Source organism: Rutidosis leptorrhynchoides, chromosome 11, assembly GCF_046630445.1.
Source record: "Rutidosis leptorrhynchoides isolate AG116_Rl617_1_P2 chromosome 11, CSIRO_AGI_Rlap_v1, whole genome shotgun sequence".
Taxonomy (NCBI): domain Eukaryota; kingdom Viridiplantae; phylum Streptophyta; class Magnoliopsida; order Asterales; family Asteraceae; genus Rutidosis; species Rutidosis leptorrhynchoides.
The window spans coordinates 403,496,442-403,506,220 of NC_092343.1; positions in this window are offsets into that span (position 1 = coordinate 403,496,442).

The following is a 9,779-nucleotide window of genomic DNA, read 5'->3' on the forward strand; positions in this document are numbered from 1 at the left end:
CATATTCACTCACTAACAATTTCATGTTCTTTTGGCATGTCTGTCACACCCAAACCAGCTTGTTTATCACAACACTAAGAAATAAAATCACTATGGCACTATCTCCCAACAATTATTCTCATAGCAATTTATCATATTGTCATTATTCAATAGAACATAATAACCTTCAAAATTTTTACCAACATCCTCTTAATCTCCTACCTTTCATGAACCAAAAGTCCCATGAATCTTGTTTTCTTTACAGTTTCAATATAATCCACAATTATTAATTTCAATTTAACCAAATTTACTCTCAAATTTACTCACAAACTTATAGCCAAAGCTAAAACAGTCACTTCACTATATCTTGTTGCAAACCTTTTTATCATATCAATTTACCATACAAACAATGAGATTACCACAATCCAAACACATACAACACATAATAATGCAGTAGATTTTAAAGATATACAAATTTATTTGTTCATAAACTGGAACACAATCAAATTGAAAATAAAACAATATCAAATTGATAATAATTCAGTAGATTCTGAAAACATATACAAATAGATAAGAAACCCATATCAATAATCTAAACACGTAGTCTTAATAAAATTGTAGTTAAAAAAATCTAAACTCATACAACACTTTAAAAAAAATATCGTGAATACCCCAAAAGGAAATCAAAATATACCTAATATACATCGGAAGGATTGATTTTCGCAATTCCTGCATTGAGATCAAATCAGGGTTTTTTTTTTTTCAATTGAAATCAGATACGTAAAACCCACTCAAATTAGATATCAGAATCATTAATTCATTACGATATTCACAGATTAATGTTTGATGAAAACGATTTTCGTATTGGGTAAGGGTAGACTCGCATGAAGGTGTTTGATGGTGGAGAGAATTTTAGGTTTTTTTTTTTTTTTGGTATAGAACAAAGTGACCCTTGAAAAGTACTTCGTTAGTTTTTTTTTATTTAAGGGTAAGGGTGTTTTGGTAATCAAACAATTAATGGAGATGATTATGATGTCATTAGGAAGTTCGGGAAAAATAAATGGTTTGAATTAGTTTTGAAATATTAAATGAAGGGCTAGGATTAGTTATTATTAGTTTAGATGACCTATTTTTAATTTTGTTATCATATATAAAAGAGAAAAGAGATAATTATAATTATAATTATAATTATAATCTTTTACCATAGCAAAAACAAAAAATAACCTAGGAAAAAATAGCGCCCACTATTATTTTCGTGTTCCCTCTAAAAATTTCTAAATATTTTTAAATCCCTTAATTTTAGTTACTTTCTAAGATATGTGTGTATCCTACTCACTATTATCTGATCCGTCTCCTTATACCATCAACGAGATCTAATTGAAACGATTACTCCATGGAGTGCCTCTAAAATAACCTACCGCTCATCCACTCCATCTCCTTACCGTCGTCACCATCACCTGCGCATCCACCGTCGTCTTCTCCGCCTACAATTCATTACGTCATAACCACCAACACGTTCGTCATCATCTTCATCGTCATCGGCGCAAGCTACGCGTTTTTTAAGATTTTGTAAATTTAGGGTTTCATAAGCACCGTTATCGTCTTCGCTATTGTCTATGTGATCTTCTTACGATTCTGTACATTTAGGGTTTCAGTTTTCGCTCCCAATTTGATATCCTGCTAACGGTTACGTTGGAGACTAATCTCAATTTCGTTCATCCAATTGGTAACTGACTGCTTCTATTTTAATTTGTATATCGATATCGGTGTCATTATATATAAATATAATTGTATATAAATATAAGGGTAATTATATGTGATTATATATATTGATGCCTATGAAAAGAGAAGGCTTAAATTCAGTTCTCTTTTGGATCCTCATTTGTTTTTGTTACAGGTTTATAGCCAATTCGCTACTTTATAAATTTATTCATTAATCAATTGTTGTTGTTATTATTAAGTTTGTATGTTGCAGAGACCAAGTATAAGGTGTCTGTTAGGACTATGTTGATATATTTGGAGTTGTATTGATTGATAAATGTTGTAATAAATCACTTGCATGACTTTTTTGTATTGTTTAGTTGTTAGTGATCAGCTATTGGACATTGGACGTCGATGATTCACAATAGACGACGTTTTCGTTCTCAACATTTGACTACAGCATGTTTTGCAGTTCATTAGGAAGTTAAACTTATGATAGAATAATGCCACCTACAAAAAGAAGAAAGGTTTAGCTTTGTCACGAGCAACTTGCCTCAATAGCAAAGAAAATTTTATTAGGCAACACGAAAAGCATTGGAAAAACTGCACTAAGGATATAGTATATAAGGATTTTCTTCTTAGTATTGATATGCTCCAGGTCTTAAATATAATCCTCTTATCTGAATAGTGTTTCTTAACTATTTACTATTTGCTTCTACCTGTTTATATTAGCTATGCTTCAAGTTTTCTGAGTATCATTCACTAATTTTTATAAACTGTTGGCCTGCTCTACAAACTATAACCCTATTAAAAAATGGGTACTTTTTGCAATAGTAATGTTTACTATCATCATACCTTCCTACAGAATGAGCCAAATAAAGTATAGAATCCAGAAAACGCTTTCATATGTGCTGACACAAACCCGGACCTTCATCGAGTTAGTTAAAAAGTTACTTTATAACAAATTTATTTAACGCCATAACTAACCAACAACTTACAGTCAGAACAATACACATGTGAAGGGATAATTCAACAACTTGATGATCAACGACCATGGTGCTACAATGCTTGCTAATTGTGCTTTTGGCTGACTGTTAACAAAAGTTTGTGATCAAAGATGCTTTTTAATTTGTTCTGAGTATTCATTTTGTAATTTCCTCTTTAGTGTTCGATTCAATTAAAGACCTTTTTATTTCTTATTCTTGAATGAGGATTTTTAGGTGTATAAGTCAAGAAATGGTAAAAAGAAAAATAAGGCAATGTGTGCATTGATTTGCCTGGAAGGATGTATATATTCATACTAGTCATTTCTGCACTGTGTTAAGATGTCTTTTGAGAACCTGGGACAAACTGGAGTTGATGATGATGATGATGTTAGTGATGAGATCACAGTTCAGGAAAATGAAGATAAAGAAAAGACACCAGTTGAGCAAGACAAACCATGTAAAGGCCATGAAACTACTGTACATTGACCCACATTATTAATTAGAAGTTCTTTATTTCACTTGCTGAAGATGTACGTTTATGATGATTAATCTTTTATAATTGTTAAATGTTTCATGTTTTCATTTGGCAGAAGCTCATGCAAGCTTAATTTTAGACATCATGAACGTACCAGATCTCACTCGTAATCAGGTTGCAAGTCACATACAGGTACGTACTTATACATATTGTTCACATTTATTTTTCTTTTTACAAGTTAATTTTATGTTAGTCAAGTGTGTAATTTCCAAATTAATTATTTTTGTCGACGAATAGCACAGTTAGCCTAAGCGGAAGTGACTAACCGGCTGAATATGGTTTACGCTTAACTAGCTAATTAAGAAAGCAGTTAAAACTATTACAATGAATACACTATCATCATCATCATATTTGTTTTATATGATGCAGTGCATTGTCTTCACTCAAGGTCAGCTTAATTATTTCAGTTTGAAGAGATTGCACATTTATATGTATATAGTTTGAGTTGTTTGAAATAGTTTTGATGAGATATAGCTTGTTTGTTACATTGTTTGCTTATAGTCGAACATATACTTAGGTTAGGAAAGCTTGTGTGTTGTTTAAATCTACTTGTATCTATATGCAACGTATGGGTTTAAAGCACTCGAGCACAGTTTTGGCTCCATGGATGATGGATAGAAATCGTATTAGAAGAGTAATTATTGCAAGTACAAAGTGGTAATAAGATTTTAAAAGTATGTGAGTCTGATGATTTTATGAGATTCATGGTTGATCTCTATAATAATCTTCATCTTCATCTTTCAATTTTCTTCCTGAAATTGAGTTAGAATAAGTATATCTAACCATTGTGTATGTCCTTGTAAACTTGTAATAAATAAGATTGATTTTTATAACGTGCACCTTTATGCTTATACATGGATGGTTTATTTGTAGGTGGTATATGAGGATTGATAAAGATAGATGCGGACACAAGACGGCATGCGTTTGCTTCTTGTTGATTTTACATTTTTGTTAAATGTTATTCGGAGTCTTTATATGTTCTATCGCTTTTTAATTTTTCATGTTTAGTGTTAGTTTGAGTTTTGAGAATACTCTATTGAAATATTGAAGTATAATTATGTTTTAGTTCATATTTGTTTTTTAATATAGTTTAAATTCAAAATATCCTAGTGACGTAAATAAGAACCGGATTCGAGAAAAACAGCTCAAACCGAAAATCTGGATCCGGAAGTCCGGAACCAGATTCGAATATCGGATTCAGAACCAAATATCTGCACCAGATCCGAATATTCGAATCGGATCTGGGAATACTATGACTTGATAGGACGCCCTATTATTATGTCATAATAAACTTGATATAATATCATTATATTAGGACCTTTTTTCATAGTACTAAAGTATCATATCTTTATATATTAGGACCTATTTTTTTGTTTTTAACGTTTCAAATATTTATATTAGAACTTCTTTTAGTGGTCCTATCCTTAAAAATCATTGTATTATGACCTTTTATGTAGTACTAAAGTAACATTTGTGCATATTAGGACTTTTTTTTTTGGTACCAAACTAGTATATCGTTATATTAGGACTCTGTTTATTGGTACTAATGTACTAATTTTGTACAATAGGACTACTTTTTTGGTTCTTACGAATTATAAATTTTTATTAGGACACTTTTGTTGGTACTTATGTCATCTATTTTTACTTATTGGGACGCCTTGTGTATGTCTCAATTTCAAAAAATGTCTGCTGATATGTATTTTAAGGACCTTTCTTTGTGGTTGTTAATTATGGTATATGACCTAATCATTGGTTTCATAATCTTATTACCTTTTAGGACACTTTTTAGTTTCTATACTTTATACGACCGCGTTAGATACAACCCCCATTCGTAGGTCCTATCAAGCGCAAAGGTCCTATAAAGTGACATTATAGGACCAAATTGGGGGTCCTATAGGAGCATTTTTCTTGTAGTGCCGGTTTAGGCCCAGTGTTCGAATCCTTAAGCATAATGGGACAATGATCAGAGTGTTTTCTCTCGAGAGAGCAAGCTGTTAACCCTTCCCAGGTGGCTGCAACTTTTTCAGAAACTAGAAAATGATCTAATTTACTATATTTAATTCCTTCATCGCATATTCTGGTAAATTTCATCCCTCCTAAAGGTATTTCAATTAGTTGCGCCTTGTCGATAAACTCATTAAACATTCTTGCTCTATGTTCCATAAAAATACAATTTTTCCGTTTCGAACTTTTCCTTACTTCGTTAAAGTCTCCATAAAGTATCCATTCTTCAAAATTGGTCTGCATTGTTAGCTCTAGACTTTCCCAGAATTTACGCTTCAGAGTATCACAGTGCGGACCATAAACATTAATAATGATAGTGTCTGATGATTTCCCAACCCAACACCCCTTTATCGCGAGAAAAAAAATCTTTTTCAACCAATTGATTAACCGAAAACTTATTTGGATCCCAAATTAAAATAATGCCTCCTGACTTGCCAACAGCCGATTTAAAAGCAAATTCAAAATTTTGAGATCCCCAAATAAACTCAATGAAACTATCCTTTACATTTTTAAGTTTTGTTTCTTGCAATGCTAAAATATCAGGGTTATTCACAGCGATCAGAGATTTTACCCATCTAATTTTACCTTTGCCCTCTTTTCCGAGACCACGAACATTTAATGAAATTATCTTCATTTAAAAAAACTAATGAAAGAAACACGACTTACAGACGATTATAACTCAGGGCAATCAGAGGTCCACTCAAGGCCAAGTTCAACTCCAAAGTCGTGGAGTTCTTTGCTATCACCGGATAAGGCAGCTTTAAGTTTACGCTCGTTACTTGTAGTCTTCTGAGATCCCAATGAATTACCTTTTCTATCTGGTATGGGATGTTTTTTCTGGAAGATTTAGCTTTTTTCTTTGAAACTTTCTGAAATTGTTCTTTCATCTTTCTATCCTGATCAGAGGAATTAATATCCACACCATCCGATTTTGATTCCAAAGTGTTTTCAATTGTACAATTTGCTGACCTTATATCAGATTCTTTTGTAGGGGCCTCTTGATTTTGATCGTTTGCCTGATGGGGAGGTTCAGAAGATTGAGATTGATTAATCTTTGACCTTTCCTTCGTGTATTGTGGAATTAAAGGAAAACCTGGGGGCACATCTACATCGAATTGCTCTGTGAAGACTGTATTGGGAATGGTGTGTGTATCGGTCACTTGCTTTTTTGCGGATGAAGATGTCACAGGAGTGTTGAGGCTATCATTAACTTTGTTGGGCCTGTATGGTTTATAACCATTACCAGACGAGAAAAGTGGAATTGGAGGTGGCCCATCATCAAGATTTACTGAGCCCAATTTGACATTAGATTTATTATTTTCATATTGGGCTTGGGCTTCCGTATTGTTGCAGTTAGTATCATCATTGTTTATTCCATTGGGATTATCACCAAAAAATCCATTTTTTTGAACTTGTTTGCGTGAGAGCCCATAAAAAAAAAGTTTGACAATTTGCCCTCGCAAGGAGCAAGATGCCTCTTGCTCCCTTGCGCCTTACGTCCTTGCGACCTTAGTCACACTTGAGAGCAAGGAGCAAGGTGCCTCTTGCTCCCTTGCTCCCAGGTGGAAGCAAGGATGCAAGGTGCCTCTTGCTCCCTTGCTTCCACCTGGGAGCAAGGTGCCTCTTGCTCCCTTGCTCCCAGGTGGAAGCAAGGAAGCAAATGCACCTTGCGTCCTTGCTTCCACCTGGGAGCAAGGGAGCAAGAGGCACCTTGCGTCCTTGCTTCCACCTGGGAGCAAGGGAGCAAGATGCACCTTGCTTCCACCTGGGAGCAAGGGAGCAAGAGGCACCTTGCTTCCACCTGGGAGCAAGGGAGCAAGAGGCACCTTGCGTCCTTGCTTCCACCTGGGAGCAAGGGAGCAAGATGCACTTTGCTCCTTGCTCCTTGCTCTCAAGTGTGACTAAGGTCGCAAGGACGCAAGGCGCAAGGGAGCAAGAGGCATCTTGCTCCTTGCGAGGGCAAATTGTCAAACTTTTTTTTTTATGGGCTCTCACGCAAACAAGTTCAAGAAAATGGGCTTTTTGGTGATAATCCCTATTCCATTGTGAACTTGGGCCTTTTTTAACCTCGCAATACCTTCTTGAGTCGCATTGGTATCTGGAACAGAATGCGTAATAGAGCTTCGTGTATCACATCCAACGTTTCTTTCATTATTATTCTTGGGACCAGAAGTTACGCCGTCATCCATTTGTGTTTCCAAACAAACTGAATGTTGGTCATCATTTAATTCATTGTCTGGGAACCAACATTTAGACGATTGGTCTTCCGTCTTAGAATACTGTCGGATGCAATTTCACCTTTCAACAATTATTGTTATACTTCACAGTTTAGCAATGGCTCGTTTAGGCTCGGCTCGAACCGAGTTTTTAACGAGCCGAGCTTGAGCCCAAGTTCGAGCATAATTTAAGGCTCGTTTAATAAACGAGCTCGAGCTCAAGCTTAAGATGTCAAGCTCGTTTAAGCTCGCGAGCCTAAACGAGCTTTCATAATTATATATTATATTATATATTATTTTTATATTTTTATATTGTGGAAACACTACAGGAAAACAGCTTTTCCCGGACGACTCTTCGGGACGATTTTTCGTCCCAGAAAGTCTTCCCGGACGACACATCGTCCGGGATTAGTCGTCCCGAAAAGTTCGTCCCGAAATGTTTTTCCGGACGGCATTTTTTCCTTCCCCGACGGGGGATGGGGCCCACATTGACTTCCAACGCTTGACTTCGTGGACGCTTTGTCGTCTGGGAAGGTCGTGGAGGGAAACGAAAACTGGCCCGCCATTTTTTCGTGGAATTTAGTGGATTTTTTTTTTCCGGACGACATTGGGTCGTCCGGGAAAATGTGGTCAAATCATTCAGGAAAAAACGAACGATAAAGCGGAAAATTTTGTCGAATTGTGTCTTTTTGCGGACGACTTTTGTCGTCCGGAAAGCCCCTGTCCGGAAAAATGATTTTTCTAGTAGTGAAAGTATTATTATCTTATATTGATAATTGATTATACATTATGAAAATTTACGTAGTACTATAGTGATTGACATTTTATTCAGCTTATCGCCCGGAGTAATATTCAAAGTAATATTCAAAGTCTGTTCGATTTCACAAGTGGACATTCACGCCCACTCAATTTCCCAAGAAATCCACTCAAGTTTCAAAAAGACCTATAATTAATATCTATGGAGTATTAATTTTATTCTATTTTCCAAGAAATCTACGCCCCTCTCTTTAGAATTTCAAATTTTCTCGTAAGTTTGTTTTTTTTTTTTTTTTTTTAAACTCTCGAAATCAACAGGTAATCAGAAATAGTCGAGCTAAAACCATTTTAGGAATAATAAACGAGCTTATAACGAGCCGAACTCGAGTTTTAAACATGAGTCACGAGCCGAGCTCGAACTAAAAATCGAAAGCTCGAAACGAGCCGAGCTCGAGTTCGAGCTTTCCAAAAACTAAACGAGCCGAGTTCGAACACTACCAAGCTCAGGCTTGGCTCGGCTCGTTTACACCTCTATTAATTAAACACATATTGATCTAGTTGATCTAACATATTCTTTATTTTATGTAAAATATAAAAATTCATTAATATTATTAGTTGCTGTTTTTAAATTTTTAGAATGAGTGTTCATATTTGTAAATAGACTTAATGAGGGGATCGAAAAATGAAGGTGGCAGTTTCATGATCAAGTTGCTAATATAAAATTAGCAATGGCATTGTATAGGCAACATTATTTTATGTGTTCATACAAACCTAACATGATAAATTAGATGTAATTTCAAATCTCGCATCTTTGAAGATTTCAACAATTGTTAATACTGCCGGATGCAATTTCACATCTTTCAACAATTATTGTTATACTTCACAGTTTATTTACTATTTACTATATAACAAGATGGTTCGCGGCTAAGAATTATCAATCCGCGTTTCATTTCTAATAAATTAATAAATACTAGTAATATAATATTAATATTAATAATCACAATAATAAGGATATATATATATATATATATATATATATATATATATATATATAGGGGCATGATCAATGGGGAAGTAACCAATCAGGGGAAGCAAAAATTTTTTTTTTAGGTTTGTATGATTTAGAGTTTAGAGTTTAGAGTTTAGGGTTTAGTGTTTTGGGTTTAGTGTTTTGGGTTTAGTCCCTAAACCCAAAACCCAAAACCCTAAACTCTAAACCTTATAAACCCTAATATCTAAATCCTAATATCTAAAACCTCAACATACGCTCCAAAAACACTATAATTGTTAAATATTAATTCTTCGAGCATTTTTCCGCCAAAAAAAAAAATTTTTCACAAAGTGTTTTTATTAAATGTTTATATTTTCATCCAATCTATAATGTTCGTGAACAAAGTTTTTTCAAAAAATGAAAAAAAAACAAATTTGCTTTCCCCCGTTTTCTCCCGATTGGTTACTGCCCCCTTGATCCTACCACTATATATATATATATATATATATATATATATATATATATATATATATATATAAGTAACCAATCGGGGGGAAGCAAAATATTTTTTTTTTCGTTTTTTGAAAATACTTTGTTCACGAACATTATAG